Source organism: Macrotis lagotis, chromosome X, assembly GCF_037893015.1.
Source record: "Macrotis lagotis isolate mMagLag1 chromosome X, bilby.v1.9.chrom.fasta, whole genome shotgun sequence".
In the NCBI taxonomy this organism is placed as follows: domain Eukaryota; kingdom Metazoa; phylum Chordata; class Mammalia; order Peramelemorphia; family Peramelidae; genus Macrotis; species Macrotis lagotis.
The window spans coordinates 472,241,187-472,259,574 of record NC_133666.1 but is presented as its reverse complement, the minus strand read 5'-3'; the positions used below and the strand labels follow the sequence as shown (position 1 = coordinate 472,259,574).

The 18,388-nt window shown below is 36.8% G+C and overlaps 1 protein-coding gene across 6 annotated transcripts in view; it reads right to left on the bottom strand.

Moving 5' to 3' along the window:
- The window catches only part of LDLRAD4 (low density lipoprotein receptor class A domain containing 4), a 582,973-nt gene that overhangs the window by 470,008 nt on the left and 94,577 nt on the right, over window positions 1-18,388 (bottom strand). For 5 of the 6 annotated variants that reach the window (XM_074207775.1, XM_074207782.1, XM_074207776.1 and 2 more), the window contains exon 2: window positions 14,113-14,199. The gene's annotated coding sequence lies outside the window, so the exon portion shown is untranslated. Of the gene's footprint in view, window positions 1-10,085; window positions 10,173-14,112; window positions 14,200-18,388 lie in introns of all 6 variants that reach the window. The other variant, XM_074207777.1, reaches the window with a different exon arrangement.

The window sequence follows — 18,388 nt, the reverse complement described above, 5'->3', positions numbered from 1 at the left end:
ATAATCAAGATTTACAAACTTCTACATTAAAATATCAGAGGGCTTGGACTATGATATTATAGAGGGCAAAGGAGTTAGGATTACAACTAAGAAAATATACCAGCAAAACTGAGTATAATCTTTCAGGGGGAAATGTATATTCAATGAATTAAAGAATTTTTAAGAATTCCTAATGATAAGATAAGAGCTGAATAGAAAATATTACTTTCAAATGCAAGACTCAAGAAAAGCATAAAAATGTAAACAGGAAAGAATAAATATTAAGTAATCAATGAGGTTAAACTATTTATATTCCTACATAGGAAGATAATGCATGTAATGTCTAAGAATGCTATCATTATTAGGGCATTTGGAAAGAATATACATAGATAGAGGATGTAGCTATGAATTGGATATGATAGAATGATATCTAAAAAAATTAAATTAAAGTATGGGAAGGAAGAATGAACTGAGAGAAGGGGAAAGGAAAAAGTAAGAGTGGGGTAAATCATTTCACCAAGAAGTGTGAAAAGAGCTTTTACAATGGAGAGAAAAATGGAGAGATAAGGAGAAGTGCTTGAACCTCATGCTCATTAGATTTGACTCAAGAAAGGAATAATATATACACTCAGTTGGCTATAGAAATCTAACTTACTCTACAAGAAAACAGGAGGAAAAGGCAATAGAAGAAGTGGGAAAGGGCAATAATAGAAGGGAGACTGGGGGAAGTAGCAGTCAGAAACAAAATACTTTTTTAGGATGGACAGGGTGAAAGTAGAGAGAAAGTAGGATAAATAGGAAAAAATAGGATGAAGATAAATTAATAAGTATATGAAAAAATTTATATAAATTTTCTTTGAAAAAGACCTTATTTCCCCAAAATTAGAGAATTAAGTCAAACATAAAAATAAGAGCAATTTCCCAAATGTCAGTCCAAGGATATGAACAGCTTTTAGACAAGTTAATCAAAACTATCTATAGTCGTATGAAAAAATGCTCTAAATCACTGCAGATTAGAGAAATACAAATTAAAATAATTCTGAGATTCTACCTCATACATAGCAGAGGCTAATATGACAGAAAAGGAAAAGAACAAATGTTGGCAGGGCTATGGAATGATTGAGACACTAATATACTGTTGGAGAAATTGTGTACTGATTCAACCATTCTGGAGAATAATTTGGAACTATATCCAAAGGACTATAAAACCACACATATCCTTTGACCCAGCAATACCACTACTAGGTCTGTATCCCAAAGAGACCATTGTGTTTGACGGGAGTTTCGCTACCTTTTCAAATTGAATTTATCTACATTGTTGTAGTCATTGCATACATTGTTCTTTTGGCCTTAATTTACTCGCTTCATGTAAGTCTTTCTATGATTTCCTGATTTCTTAATATAAAAGTTTCCTTAAAAGTCATAATATTCTATAGTATTCACATACTATAATTTGTTCAATAATTTATCAGTTACCAGGCATCTATTTTTTTCCTAACTTTTTATTATCAAAATTATTCTGTGATGTATTTCTGTACATATATGGGTCTTTTCTTGCTGTCAATAAATCTTTTGCTATATAATTCCAATAGTGAAATCTCTAAGATAAATGCTATGAAAAATGTGGAAACATTTCATAATGGCTCAGTTGAATCATAGCTTCAACCATGGTGAAATGGCATAACTGTCTTTCTATGACAATGAGTTTTCCCATCTTTTAGCATTTTTGTTAGATTGATGGGTATGGTGTAGGATATTAGAGTCATTTTAATTTACATTTCTTCAATTATAAGTGATCTTAAACATCATTTCACATATTTCTTTTGAAAATTTATGCTCTTTTTCCATTTGTCTATTGGAAAATGACTCAATTATATATATGTGTGTTCATATCAATTCCAAATAAATATCAAATTTTTATCAAAGATTAAATGAAAAGATTTTTTCATATTCTTCATTGTAGCCACTTGTTTTCATTTGTGCAAAAGGTTTTGCAGTTACTGTAATCAAGATTCAAGTCAGTCTTCTGTGATTTCTTCTAATTTCTTCTCTTCTAATTATTATTTTTCCCCTGTATAAAACTGTGAAATATATAACCTTCCTTTCTGTTCTAATTTTTATATTGAAATTGCCAGCCTATGATTCCAACCAAATCTTAGCATTTCCTTCCATATCCTCTCCATTCCAATCAAATCACACTATTTGTATCCCTCTAGTAGACCACTATGTCTTTATTCCCATTGTTCCCTGGGTTTGGAATTTTGACTCTCATCTCCTGACCTACTGAATTCCTTCCAAATTCTTCCTAAAAATCTGATTCAAGGGACAGCTAGGTGGCGTAGTGGATAGAGTACTGGCCCTGGAGTTAGGAGGACTTGAGTTCAAATCCAACCTCAGACACTTAATAATTACCTACCTGTGTGACCTTGGGCAAGTCACTTAACCCCACTGCCTTGCAAAAAAAAAAGTCTAATTTGAATGCTGTCTCCTCTTTGAACTCTGATTTCCCTATTACAACATAAAATCACTCTTTTGATATCACATAGCACTTTGTAACTCTCTAGTACACTTATGTATTGTTATATATCATATAATTTTTGTATATGTTATATCCTTCTAAAAGACTATAAGATTCACGAGGGAGAATGAATGATTTTCTAAACTTTCTATCTTACTGATATTGTACTATAAAAGTTAAAAGATGCAGCCCTCCTTTCTGCCAGTGATCAATAATACCATTTTCAGGAACTGTATTTTGCAAGAGTTTATAAGAAGGTAGCTTTTTGTCTGAATTAAATGTATCATTATGTTTTTTAAAAAATAAAAAATGGAATGTACAAAATAATGGGGGGTAGGTTTGTTTGTTTGTTTGTTTGTTTGTTTTTTGCAAGGCAAATGGGATTAAGTGGCTTGCCCAAGGCCACACAGCTAGGCAATTATTAAGTGTCTGAGGTGAGATTTGAATTCAGGTAATCCTGACTCCAGGGCCAGTGCTCTATCCACTAAGCCACCTAGCTGCCCCTAAAATAATGATCATGGTAGATAGTTACATAGGAGAAAATGTGGTTCAAAGATAGAAGTGGGGTTTGGTTTTTTTCCTCTGATATCAATCCTGTAATACTTGCCTCCACTATATAGGGATTATAGGAACCTGACACAGTGGATTCAAGTATACACCCCACCTAAAGTCAATAATTGATACCATGAAAACTTGTTAAGCAAAAAAATAGGAATTATAGAAGACATTAAAGTTGGACGATATAATTGAATGTCAGACAACCTGAATAAAAGAAGGGAGAAAAAGATGCAAGGCGGTAACAAAATTAGGCTATAATCAATTTCCTAGTCCCTACTGAGTATAATCTAAAGGAAGTAAAGGGAGGAAAGAGAATGATCATAGAAGATACTATCATGGATATGTTCTCCATTTACTATAGCTGACTATATTGCCTACATACTGAACAATTTCATCACATCATTTCTCAATATTGTAATATGTGCCCAGACTTCTTATGCAAACTAACAAATATACAAAGGAAAACACAAATTTAAGTATTAGTCATACAACCTATTTCCACAAACTCTTTTCAGACTCCTTTTTTTGCCCTCAAACTTTACAACACACCTTAAAACTAAGGTTCAGACATCAAATAACTTCCTTAGTTAGAGACTGCAGCCAGTATCAAACACCAGCAATAATCCTGCCTACCTCTAGTTAAATGTAGTATCTTCAGATGAAATACCAGGACATTCTCTTAGCAGAACAGTTATGCATACTTCCTCTTTGTTTGCCTCTACAATTCATGTGCATTGCCTATGCTGATGTGCTAACAATATCCGTCATTCTAATGCATATCCTCTTTGACACATGAGGATGTGGGAATGAAAATAAGTTACCTGAAGACTTTTTTTAGCTGGTCCCCTGACACTGGTAGACATGCTTTCATCTTATCTTTACATCATCAAGTCTTGAAGGGAGACAGGAAATCTAAGATATACGACTGAAGAAGCAGAACACTACAGGCCTGGGAGAAGAATCGGGCAGAGATAAGAGATGCAGTCTCATACCCAAGGAATATGCTTCAATTAGATGCTTGCTGGATGACACATTGGCTGATTAAGGAAATTTGACTTAGATTGTCAGAGCTTGGAGGAATAAGCAATCAACTATTGCCTCACTTTACAAAAGTTAAAACTGAGATCTAAAGGAAAAAATGACTTCCTCAGGTTCTGCAATTCAAATATTTTATCTCATACTGTAAATAATATGGGTACATAGGTACAAAATCTACACACACACACACACACACACACACACATACATACACACACACATACACACACACCACACACTCCTTAGCCTGAGAAACTCCCTAACTGCCAAATTATACTTTATCCCAAAACCATCCTAAGACTATGTACTCTATGCAACTAACTACCTGTTCTGGAATCAACTTTCTTCAGAGTGATACCATCTTTCCATCATTATGCTATTCCCTATGTAGTTCTTTTAAGCTCCTGAGTCAATGAGACCCTGGGCCTAAAGAGTTTGCTCTTGATTATGGTCCCAGAAGAATACTATCTCAAATCATAACATGAATGTAAACTCCAAGGGAAGTTCTCATTTTTGTCTTTGATTCCCCATACATAACAAAATGCTTTACACACAGTAGTTAAATAAATACTTATTGTTTCCAGTGAAGTGGTCTATTACTTACCTAGGATCTTGAAACTTCCCCCCTCTTCCACCATGATAAATTGGCTGCAATTTACACTACTAGTCTGGATATTCACAGGCACCATGCCAGACACAAAACAGGGGCCCATAAAAGACATCACAGATGTATCTAAGGCACTCAACTTACCCATGGTTTCAAGTTTTGGTGATATCCTGATTACCCTGTTAGTTTTCACTAGTTTACCTGCTGCCTGTATTTCTGTATAGGTCTGAATGGATGCTTCATAGAGTTTGTCCTGCCCAGCCAAACTGAGTGCATTTACTGACCTCAGGCTTCTCAGAACTGAAGTTATCCTAGTTTGACATGAGGTCAAATCCTGAGGTCATTTGGTCTCCCTAAACTGGCTCTGTCATACTGGTTCTATCTCATTCCTGATCATTCCTATTATCCTTAGTTCCAGGTGTTTATTAAACTGTTCCAACAAGTTCATCAGTATTACTAAGTTATATAGAACAAGATTTCTTGCCCACTAATTACTTAAATATCTTAAAATTTTCCATCAGTATTAGAGTCTCTGGTCCAAGATGGCTCTAAGTTCATGAAATTCATTAAGGTATTCCTTTAGAGAATACCCCAAGTCATACACATGGTAGTAAACAGCTAAAGTAAGCACATTCAGAATTTACTAGAAAAATCTACCCAATTGTCAGTGATTCCTCCAACAACTTCCCTTTCTTGGAGGAATTAAGCAATCTTGAGCTACACCTTTCTTCTTATCAACAATGAAAACTAAGCCAGTTTTCCCCACTCACTCCCAAAGAGGTAGCCTTGGGTCTTCCTACCCTATTAGCCCCCAAAGACAAATACTTATTTCTGCTGCCCATAGAATAAGTGAAACCAGAGACAGGTTATTATAGAATAAGAACTCAGAAAGATCTCTATTGCTACAACATTAATAGAGATGCCACACTAACCTGTGTGGGGTGTTCCTACTGCACTGAAACCAACAACATCACCCCCCATAATCCATGCAACTGCTCTTTTGGCACCTTTCCAGGGTTCTGCAGCTACTATCAGTTGCTCTTACAAGACATACACGAAATGGGAAGAGAAAAGACTGGTCTCTAAAGGTACTATCACAGACACAAACTTAGTTTACACTGAGGCAGAGACAAGCTCCCCAGGGTTTCAACATGAGTCCAGACTTTGAAACAATGCAAAAACATATAACAGCCTCCTTGTTTCCAAAAAGATCCAACTTGGGCTCATTATTTAATTTTTAGAAAACTACAGTGTAGTGTATACAGGTAAGTATTATATGTAGTTCTTATTCTGCAAGATGACAAATTGAAACAAGTGTGACAGATGTTAACACCAAGAAAGTAGGATCCTCATGAAAACGGCACACCTCTCAATGACTAGTGCAAAGGTCCTATTAAAAACAAACCTGTCTATTTAAAAAAGAGATTTTTTGAAAGCCTATTTTATTTGGCTTAGAAGGATCTAAAGGAATTTTTTTCTTGGAAACAAATAGTACAAATAAATTCCAACACAAGTCAAAAGGAACCTGCAAAAAAGTATACACACACATATATTTAAATATGTAATACTTAATTCATGACAGGATTTAGGACAAACCAAGTTATGCACTATCCTATTTGCCAATTTCTAAAATACTGCCTTAAAGTTTTTCTTGAGAAAGAAATTCCTTGAAATGGTGACCAAGAATAACCAAAAACTTTTTTCTCATCCAGGTATTTTAACCAATTCTACTAAATTTAATTCAATAGGTATCTATTAAGTGTCTATTTTATACAAAGCACTGTAAAAAAAAAAAAAAGACAAGAAGACCCTTGCCCTGCAAGACTCATATTCAAGTGGACTGTGATTGAAAAATGAAAACAGCTCTATTTTTGAAAATGAAAACCATACTAAATCAATACACTGCCCGTGGACACTGCTACAGGATACTACAAACTTAGTCTGCCCCAGATGCTGTTTTCTTCATAAATATTAAGCATTAAAAGCACCAAGGTGTGCAATTTAGTTTACCAATTGTATTTCCCACCCCCATCCCCCAATCCATGCACCCTGAAACATGAGGCAAAAACATTGAAACAACTAGCCAGACTCCCAGCAGACTCATGAAATGTTTGGGAAGAAGCAGCCCACAACAGTACTTCAAACATTTAAGATTGTTACTTAGCAATCTGAGGCAGTTTCCTTCGTGGGCAGCCCCCTCCATAGAGGCTGGCCCAGAGCAAACCAGAAAACTACAAAACATCGTGACAAGCCATATAATAGCAAAAGTATAAAATGAACAAACATCTCATACAGTATCATTCAGAGCCTCAAGAGAATCCCACATGCTCAGAAAACCGCAGACATTTCTTTTGAATTCTCAAGTGCCATATTCTAAAAGTTAATCAAGCAATTTACAAAGCGGTCTTTGGCACAAATCATGCCTAAACACATATTATTTATCCCTTCCTCATGACTTTGAAAAAGAAATGCTATATTATATTCATTCAGGAAAGGAGTCTAAAAGAGGACTCCAATTAAATCTATAGATGCTCTGCTTTTTGTGTCATTGGTTAAAATAAAAACCCTTATTTTTATACTATATATATATATATATATATATGTCCTTTCCAAACCAGTCTAAACCACGCCCCCAACCATCACATTTCTTATCTAACAATCTTTAAAGTGATTTTTCCAAGTCAAATAAACCTCCCACTGCATGCTCCAGTGGTTCTCTCCTTTTTCAGTTTTCTCCCTGAATAGAATCTGAAGTACTTACAGGTCAACCTCCCATAATTCCCATAAGTCTAAAATCACCTTGAGGTATTCTAAAGATTCCTTAAGGGCTCCCGAAAGACAGGACCAATTCATCACACGGACGCCTAGCCGTCAAGCCACGAGGCAATCTCGCCCCAGCCAGGAGGAGTTAAATAAATCTCCTGGAATTCAGTCGCCAGCCTTGTAAGGAAATCCCAGACCCCGGTTAGGATAACCTGCTCTGGATGGATGTCCTCCGCAGATGCACCAATGTGACTTTGTGCGAGCTGCTGAGACTCAGTCTGTTACAACTGGCATCACTTGCCACAGGCAAGTCATCACGAGGAACTGACCTTGGCAAAAGCACATTTTGCACTTCGGTGCTGTTCAAGTGGGTTAGAGAAAACGAGAGGCGGGGCTGGGAGCCTGAGGGTGGGGGCAGAGGGATGCAGGAGGGAAGACAGACAGCGCACCTCGCAGAAATCTCCTGCCACGCTGCCCACGCGCTCTCGCGCGCTGTTACCAAAGTTCTATCACCTACACAGGGAAAGCGAACCCACAAAGCCTCACTTTCCAGCCCGCTGCTAAAATCCCATAAAAAGAAATACTATTTCAAATCTTCCCCCATATGGAAAAATACACACGCCATGAAGCAACCCAGAGTTTCTGAAGGGTTTATTTTTATCTCTCATTCCCCTCACCACCCACATCCACCTCCACTAAACCACGTTCCTCCCTCCACGAACTTTCTACGTGGAAAATTTCCTAGCTTTTTAGCAGTCTGGTGATATTTCTCTAGTTATCAGTTGCTAGTGCTTCTTGCCTTATAAGTTTAAAACAAAATAAAACGGTGATATATTTTTCAGCTAAGATTTCTTGGGATCGTCTCCTAGTAATAAGGAAATAGAGAAAGGGTGACCATAATCATGCCTTTCAGAAAATCACGTCCATGGGAGTAACAACATGCCAACATATTTAAAATATATACTTGAAGTAAGGGCCAAGTGATTTCAGGGTGAGGAAGCATCTTGCAGCTGCTTGGGTGGGGGTGGGGGGGCCTGGGAGGATCCAGATCAGCAAAAGTCTCATGTAGGAAGTGGTCTTGAACTGCATTTTGGATCAGTGTAAAGAAAGAGGCACTGCCAAAGAGGCCAAAGCTGTTACTTAATCCAAAGATAGAGCCATTCCTTTATGTATATAAAGAGTATACACCAAAGCCCAGGGAACCTTAACTCTGCTGTCTACCTTTGGCAGCCTAGTTAAGATGTGGGCTGATTTTCGAAATGATGTTTATTGCCTACTTTCATATTTGAAAGAAATATTCTTTCAGTTAAAAGTAAATGAAAATAAAGATGAATTTTTTTTACAGCCAAATTCACAGACCTCCCCCCAATTTCTTCCCAGATCCCTTCAGGGGTTCTGTGGACACTCCAGTTAAGGACTCCAACCAAAGAATAATGCATGTCATAGAACAGCAGCAACAACAATAATAGAAAAATGTTTATATTGTGCTTGAAGATTACAATACAAGTACTAAATATATTATTGCATTGGATCTTATCTTTATATTACAGATGAAATACCTTACTCATAAAATAAATTGTGTTTCCCATTACAATTCCATCTTGTACCAAGAAAAAGAAGAGGGAACTAGAAAGGGAAAGGATAAAGATGAGCAGGGAAGAAAAGAAATTGAACAAAGGAAGAGAAAAAGAGAAAAATGGTGCTAACTTCTGGGATTCCTTCCTAATACCCTTCCCTTTGTATATGGGTTAACTTGGAGTTTTTTACCTCAACTTTTAGAACCCTGGAGAAGCTATGTGGCAGATGTGTCCATTTTCCTAGCTCCCCTCTCATTCTTTGTCACAGAGAACAAGAGAATGGAAAATGGAGACAAGACACAGAGCCCTGACTGTCTCAAATGCATTACCCCCTCAGATAGATGAAAGTAGGAGTGAGGGAAAGGCAGAAGACAGGCAGCTAATGAGTAGTTGATAATAGATGAAGATATTAGAATTTCAAGATATCTACAGCAATGTGATGTGACCAGATCATGTCCACTCCTTTAACCCCGCCCCCCCCATCCTGTCACAAGATCACTCCTAATCCTAGGTATTAAAATACAAAGAGTGGATCGATTTTCTGTTATATTGAACCTATAGAGTTTAGAACCCTTGGCCTGAAAGGGCTAGACCAACAAGTTTTCTAAGGGAAGCCTCTAAAATATAAACCTCATTTTAAAGTAGGCTTTCATGCTTGAGGCATGATGCAGTCATTCTACACCTTTAATTGTTTTCATCTCATAACATTTCAAAAATTTAATCTAGTTTCCTGCAAAGTATCAAGTACAGTTGTATAGATAGAACTGGCATAAATAAACTTTATCTGTATTAATCAATGTTGACAGCAGTAATATACACTCCAAGTTAAAGCTTCTCCAGTATTATTGATCTCCTTTGATTTAACCTTACAACTTTAAATGTAACATGAAGAGAGGAAGCTAAGGTGGGGAGGAGTAACTTGAATCTAAGATTATTTTTTCTAATTGCTTAAAAAGTCCAGACCTTGGGACCATAAGTCTCACAATGGAGCACATTTCCTACATCTCTCTGGTCCCATAATCCATTTCAATTCTCCAAGGATTACCTGAAATGATAGCAGGGATTTCCCAATTTGATCCTTTATTGTTCATAAATGACAGCAAAAGATCTCCAAGTTTTGAAGTGTTGCTTTCTGATAAAGAGAAAGCAAAAACCAAATATTCAGACTGAATCAATGACTCCTATCCCAGGATATCTTCCTCTACCATTGAGTAACTTTGCAATAAATCTTGTCTAAGATTTCATCACCAATGGCACCATTTACTGAACCTTAGCTCTAAGTTAGATACTTAAGGAATTTCTTTCAACACAATTTTTCTGCTACTGAAAATGAAAGGAAAAATGAGTAAATCTCTAAATTTCCCAATCCAGTCTAGCATATTTTCCCCCTTAGAAAAGATTAAAAGTTCTTTCTCATTTTCTCCCTTTTCTAAAGACCTTATAGTATTTGACAACCCCCCCCCTTCAAGAGCATAATATCTCAAAAAGGTCTAAGGGAAGTTCCAAGGTTGACCCTTTAACCAATGTAAGGAGTCTGGCACAAAATAAGAATTGAGAGCTAGTCCTAGTTTTGACCAAGGGCCAAGAAGGTCTACTTTCCTTGTGGAGTCACATTTCTGCAGTCACTGCATAACTTTAAATGCCCATACCACCTGTCCTAAGCAGGGAAGTAGAGCAAAAAAAAAAAAAAAGTGTGATTATCACCTTATCCATTTTATCAGCATTTAGTAATGTCTCACAATCCAGCTGTGAATTGTTTAGAGGACATACTTTTTGCAAGTAGCAGAGCAAAAATAAATTCCAGGACAGTCAGCTGTAAGAACTTATTTCTAGAGGTGTGAAGGTTTTTATGACACCTCTGAATCCAAATCTGTGCTCGTAAATTTACTCGGATTCATAGGGCCACCTACAGTTCTGCATATCACGCCTCTTAATGGCTCTCTTGCCCCAGACACAGGAACCAGTCTTGTCTTACTCAAACCTAAAGTCAATACATGATAGTGCAGTCAAGAAAAAATTTTCATAGGTCTTTGAATATTACTTCCTACAGCAGTGGGAACATTCTATAATTAAGTATAAGGAGATTATCAATCACCTTGTCAATTTGCAAGAATTCAAACTTTCTCTTGTGATTTCTATTTTGCAAATCCAAGGGCACTTGGATTGATGTACAACCTGCCTGCTCAGCCACGAAAAGCCTGTTCAATCAGCATCTGCTTCCCGAAGGGAATGTTGACTTCAGGAGATAATGAAAGAAAAGCTGTATAAACTATACCCCCACTTTCACCTCTCTAGTGGATCTCAGGAACTATTTTCCAACAACTGTATAAAGGTAGGACATTGTCACAATAAGCTGGTAGGTGATAAAAGAAACTATGTGAGAATTAGGGCAATTGATCAGTAGTCACCAAAGCAAAGCCATGGAATCAGCAGAGACAAGAGAGTGTGGGCAGCACATGTACTTAAAAACAGAAATGCACCCCCACCAAACACATAAATAATGTCCCTTTTTAAAAGCATGACATCCATCAGGTAAAAGTTCACAAAAACTGAATCTCATGACCCATACAGACTGGACCTGGAAGTCTGTAAAAGTAAAATCTCCTTTCTTCTCACATTTTTCCACATTTTCAGGCCTCAGTCAAACTAGAAGAAGGAAGGAAGGAAGGAAGGAAGGAAGGAAGGAAGGAAGGAAGGAAGGAAGGAAGGAAGGAAGGAAGGAAGGAAGGAAGGAAGGAAGGAAGGAAGGAAGGAAGGAAAAAATTCAAAACATGAGATCCATTTGAACTCATCTTGCACCTAGCTCAAGGGATGAGACAAGGTCCTTCATGAATCATCAATTTCTTAATTTAAAGTGTATTCCTACATAAAAAGGACTAGGTGGAAAATGCTAGAAGAACTTCTAGGGAGTTTTCATAAAATATGCCTGCCTGAAGCAGTGAGACATTTACTTAACAAGATTTATTTCAATGAGTCAAAAAAACCTTAGGAAAACTTCATACTTTCCCAAATGCTCTCTCAGAACATTTCCTTTTCTGATCCTTCAGCAGCCCTGGGAAGTAGGTAAGTGATACTCATTTTACAATTGAGGCAACTAAGGCAAAAACTGAATGAGACAGAGGTACCCAGGCAGTGGCCAGTAGCATTCAAGGACACTGAAGTGAGCTCATAGGATATTTCAAATTTTTCAATTAAAACACAGCAATACTCAACATCTGTCAGATACTACACAAGATACTAGCCTATACTTTGGATTACAGCAGTAATTTGCTTATTTGCTAAGTCATATCTTTCTGATGTTAGGTTTCTGACAGTTTCTGTGAAAAAAAAGCAAGTACCTTGGGCAAATCAACATGGAACAGGAAATGAGACTGACTAGCTCCAAGCAAAGGATTGGTGGAATCTAAGCAGATTTCAAAGTTTCAGAAGTTGTGTGTTGTCTAACAGTTCATATTTCTCAATACTAAGCAATTGCAATTAAGAATGAAAAACATGTATTGCTTTTCTTTCAGTTTATATTATTTTTTCAAACGGATACTAAGCTGTTTGAACACAAATACTTATTAATTTGTTTGAATCTAACTACTTAATAAATGGAATCACTTGGTATTTCCCTTGGTCTAAGGTTACTGTGAGAAAAAAATCGTTGAGACTCTAAAAATACCATGAACCAAGAAAATTTGGGAATCTTTGGATTAAATGTTTCGCTAAGAAAACTAACTTAAACTTATACGGCATTTTTGCTACTATATGATTTGTAATTTATCAAAAGGTATTTTATGTGGGCGGCTAGGTGGCGCAGTGGTAGAGCACCAGCCCTGGAGTCAAGAATACCTGAGTTCAAATCTGACCTCAGACACTTAATAATTACCTAGCTGTGTGGCCTTGGGCAAGCCACTTAACCCCATTGCCTAGCAAACCCGCCCCCCAAAAAAGTATTTTATTCACTGGTCAGCCCCTAGTTTGTAAGTGGTTTTAGTTTCAGATCTGGGGTCCACAAATATGCAGAGACTGAAAATGTTACAAAGAACTAGAGATCAAGGCCAAATAGCAAAGATCTACAATTCCAAACTCTCTCTCCCAAATACCCCTAAACTTGGACACATATATAAGAAATGAAAGGAAGAAAAAAACATTAGGCCCTTTCCTTAGCTCATACCATAGATATTCTAATATATGAATCAAACTTTTTTAATTCAACATCTAAGTTGAAAAAATTTTTAATTAAAAAATAGAAATTCAGATTAGAATAGACTTTGGAGATTTACTAATTCAGTCTCATTTTACATATAAAGAAACTGGAACCCCCAAAGTGAAATATTTTATTGATTTTCTTATAGATAATGACTGATCTAGGACTAGAACCAGGAACTCTTGACTCCCAGTTCAGGAAGTTTTCCACTATACTACCCTGCCTGTAATGAAAAACTCAGAATCCAAACTAATTAGCTTAACTCTTTTTTTTCATATTCTACACACTCAAGTATCTAAAATGTAATCATGACACTTGATGTTTTCAACGAGTTGTGGGAAATGTAAAAAACAGACATATTTGTATATCTATATCCCTCTACAAAAAATAATATATAAAGAATGGAGGGGTGAGGAGGTATCAAAGAATCCTATATTATTTTTGTTTTTCCCATAAATCAGAGAAAAGGATGACGATGTGCATAGATATCATCAATGGAGAGAACACTCACAACAATGAAATTATAGATTAAAGTATCAAAGAGTAGAGCTAAAGCAGAGAAATAATTCTTATACCTGAAGACATGCATCACTTTTTTCAAAGAAAAAATTAAACAAAAAGCAAAAAAAAAACCCAACAACACATAAGCCAGCTAACAATGTCACCTTGATTCAACAGGCATTTATTAGGCATCTAACGTGCCAGGAACTATGCCCTCGCTCCCCCACCCACCCAGGAAAATAGTACCTTAAAAATTTTCTCTCCCTGTTAGTCCTGGTAGTCAAATTTCTATCATTCCACAAAATGTTGTGGAACACAAAGAGAATGCAAGAAAGAAAGACCAACCACTTGGAGAGAAAAAGCACTAAGATCTACTCACCTTACAAATTGCATGCATTACTGGTGTTTGTTCTTGAAACTGGCCCAAATGGAAGATGGCAGCTTAGTGTTGTAAATGTAGATTATCCTATTAAAAAGAAAAATAGTTTCAGTAAATACCATTCTCACTTAGTATCCCAAACACAAAATCCTAAGAGTCTGTACAAGAGGTCCAATGACACCTTTTACTCATTAGAAATCTGTATTTCCTCTTTTGCAGAAGGGAGGCATATGAATAATGGATAATTCAGAAGGAATAGAGTGGGAGAAGCTAAGTTTTGTAACTCCAGCTGCAAAGCAATTTACAGTGCTTATTTTCCATAACCTATTTCTCCTACATGTAAGAGATCTTCCTCCCACTTGGTGCTTCAGACACTGTCCAGTTCAATTTCACAAATATTCTTTCTCATCATTATGCCCATTCAACATTTATTGAGCATCCACTGTGTACATCACACTGTAACTTGGTGCTGGGCACCATACTCAGTCCTCACTCCTCTGTTGCCTTTGCTAAGCAGTTTCCAAGTAAACCCACTACCACTTTGCCTCATATTCCACAGGCATCTCTCCCAGCACCCATCCCTGCCAATATGTAGGATTAAACTACTTTCCAAGGTTGAATAAGCCGCCATCTGTCTATCTTACGTGGTACTGTGTGCCATCCAGGAGACTTGCCCCTCAGAGCGTGTTCCTACCATATGTCACTCTCAAGTGATCAACCAATGCCAAGACATCTGAATAAAAATGTCTAAGGGTAGCTGGAAGACCCTCTTAGAATTCCAGCGGCAGTTCACCAAGGCCAGGTATGTCAAAATGACTTATTGTTTTCTATAGTTCCACCTGAGCATTGCCAATGCAAAACTCACAAACATTCCTCTCCCCCCCCCCCCCCCCCCCCCCGCCGTGCTCAGCAAAGGAAGAAAACAATTTCGTTTCTCTCTTCCAATGTCTACTTTGAGTTTCTTCTCTGCAACCAGCTCAGTCAATCTGTATATGTTCCAAAGACTGCACCATTTCTTCAGAGGCAGAATTCAGAAAACTAGCACACCATTTAGTGTACTTATCAGCTACTTCAGATATTTACTTATATATTTTGAGAGGGGAAAGGAAAAAAAATAAGTTTAAGGGACTGAAGAAATTAGTTTTCTAGAAGATCAGAAATATTCTCCCTGAAATAAATGCTTTCTGGCACATAGTAAGTACATAATAAATGCTTATTAATTGATGTCTACACCTTCACATGTAGACTGACACAAAAACAGCAAGTTCTACTTCTGAAACATAAATTCTAATCCAATTGTCAATTCTGTTTCAGCAATAAAACATTCTAAAATTTAAAATGGAATATTTTAAGCTATTTTCAGTAGGTGGTTGTTGTTGTTGTTGTTGTTGTTGTTGTTGTTGTTGTTGTTGTTGAGCTCCGTTTAGAAAAATAAGTTAAACTTAAAGATTCAGCTGCTTCCATGCATTAGCTTTTTCCTCTAGGGTAAAAAATAGAAATCTTATGGGTTTTCATTTTTTTTTAAATCACAAGTTAGTGGGGAAAAAAGGACAAAGAAAAAGAGATCAAAAGTTGGGTCTGTCTTAGATTTCAGGTTTTTGCAAGGCAAAATGGGGTTAAGTGGCTTGCCCAAGGCCACATAGCTAGGTAATTATTAAGTGTCTGAGACCGGATTTGAACCCAGGTGCTCCTGACTCCAAGGCCGGTGCTTTATCCACTGCGCCACCTAGCCACCCCCAGTCTTAGATTTCAAATAGTCATCATCAAAACTAGATATTTAAAAATAGTTCAATTAGCCAAAATCCTTTTAAAAGGATCGAATGAAAATTTTATATTTATCTTCTTATAGATAGTTGCCATGCTCCCCTGATATCTTTATTTAAGAATTTACAGTATATTTCTTCTCCCTCCAAAATCACTTAGAAAACTTGAACATTCCCTAAAAGATTTCTCTGTGCTTTGGCTCTATCCCTTAAGCAGCAGGATTCTAAGACTGGAGTTATGAAAAACAACAAACACCAGTTGCATGTCACATAAGGCAGTTCCAAATCACCTTGATTTGACAGGCATTTATTAGGCACCTAATGTACTAAGTATCAGGAATGTGAAAACAAAAATGAGGTATTTCTTCTCCTCAAGAACCTTTTGTCTCCCAAATATGTTTTTATCACTCATGTGTCCGCCCCTCACTCCTCTGGAAAATGGCACCTCAAAAATTCTCTCTCCTTAAGTCCTAGTAGTCAAATTGCTTTCTATCATTCCACAAAATGGTGTGGAGTACAAAGATAATACTGGAAAGAAAGACCAACCATTTTAGTTGGTTGGTTCCAAATAAGAAAGAATAAACACTTAATTGAAATTTTAAACTGGCAGTGAGAGAATGAACAAAAGAGTCTAAGCATTTGGAAAGATAATTGACTTCACAGAAAGATGTCGAAGAGAATGAATAAAACAACACTGAATGAAAGGTGCCAGCTAAGAAATGCTTAGAAAAAATAGTCAGATTGTTGAACATGATTGCTGCAGAGTGGTGGAGGATCTGAGAGTATCTCCTCTAATTCCTTCAGTTTACACATGTTCTAGAGAGGAGAAGTGATTAGCCCTGGTGGCATTTACTATCTCACCAGATCTCAAAATGTTTACTAGACAACTTTCATCTCTGTCAAGTCTAGGACACAGTTTGTGCTTAACTGTAAAGTTTGACTCTAAAGTTAAGGAAAGAAAACAAAAAATCAATGTAGAAAATGGATAAATTCCAGTAGAGGGTAGGGGAAGACATTGGGAGGAAATGAGGCAAATATAAGAGTGGTTTTCCATCTCCTTCTCCAGTTTATTTAACAGCTAAGAAACTGAGACAAAGTTAAGGGACTTACTGAAGTTCCCACCATTAGCAAATATTCAAGATCACATTTGAACTCAGGTCTTCCAAGACTCCAGGTCAGGCACTCTATCTGCTATGCCACCTAGCAACATCAATATAGACATGGTAATTAAACCCACGAGATCTGATGAGGTCACCAAGTAAAATAAATCAGAGGAAAAGGGATAGAAACCTGAGGGACACTTGTGATGAAAGGGCATGATCTAGAGGAGGATCCAGCAAAGGGGAAAGAGAGAAGGAGCAAACAGATAAGAGGAAAACCAGGAGAGAATGGTGTTCTGAAACTTTAGAGAGAAGAGTGTCAAGGAGAGAATGATCAATAGTGTCAAAGGCTGCAGAGGCCAAGGAGAATAAGGACTGAAAAATGGCCATTGAATTTGGCAACTAACAGACCTCTGGAAAGAGCAGTTTTGGTGGAATAATAAAATCCCAAATCAAATTATAAGGTGTAGAGTGAGTGGAGAGAAAATATAGGTGCCTATTATAGAAGGCCTTTAACTACAAAGCACAGAAGAGATACAAGATAATAGTTAGCAGAGGTGGAAGGATGAAGTGGCTTTTTGAGGATAAGAGAGACATGTAGGCAGTAAGAAATGATTCAATACAGAGGAGGAGATTGAAAATAAGAAAAAAAAAAGAGTGAAGATCACAGAGGGTGCAATCTAGTGAAGGAGGTAGGATGGGATGGGATCACTTGAACAAATAGAGGTAAGGAGTAAGCCTTGATAAGAATTAAGGCCACTTTATCATACGAAATAGGTAAAGACAAAAAAAGTGGCAGATAGCACCTGAGGTCTAAGAAATAAAGAAGAGAGAAGAGAGAATTCATGGTGAATGACCTCTTTTTTTCTGAATAAGATGAGGAAAAGCTCTCAACTGAGATGATATCTTGTGAAGTATAGGTGTTTAGGAAATTTAATTTAATCTTAAAGCAATGAGAAAGAATAAACATTGAACAGAAATTTTAAACTGGAAATGAGAGAGTGAAGAAAAGAGTCTGAGAATTAAACTGGGGAAAAATACTTGCACCTAAAGAAGAAAAATCAAAAATATGTATTCTTCCATCAGTATTCATTATTTGTTGGGAATTGTGCATGTTTGAGGCCTGAAACATTCCTTTTGATGGACCGACCTATCAAGCAATCAAAAAAGCAATTTGCTAATCATCTACCATGTGCCAGACATTGTCTACCACAGGATAAAAATACAAAGAATGAAACAATGTCCACTCTCAAAGAACTTAGATTCTATCAGAGGAAACATGCACACAAGTACAAAATAAACATATACAAAAAAAAATATAAAATAAATACAAAGTCACTTGGGAGGGAGAGAACTAGTAGTTGAGGAGGCATCTAGAAAGTCTTCTTGTAGGTGATACTTGATCTTTCTCAT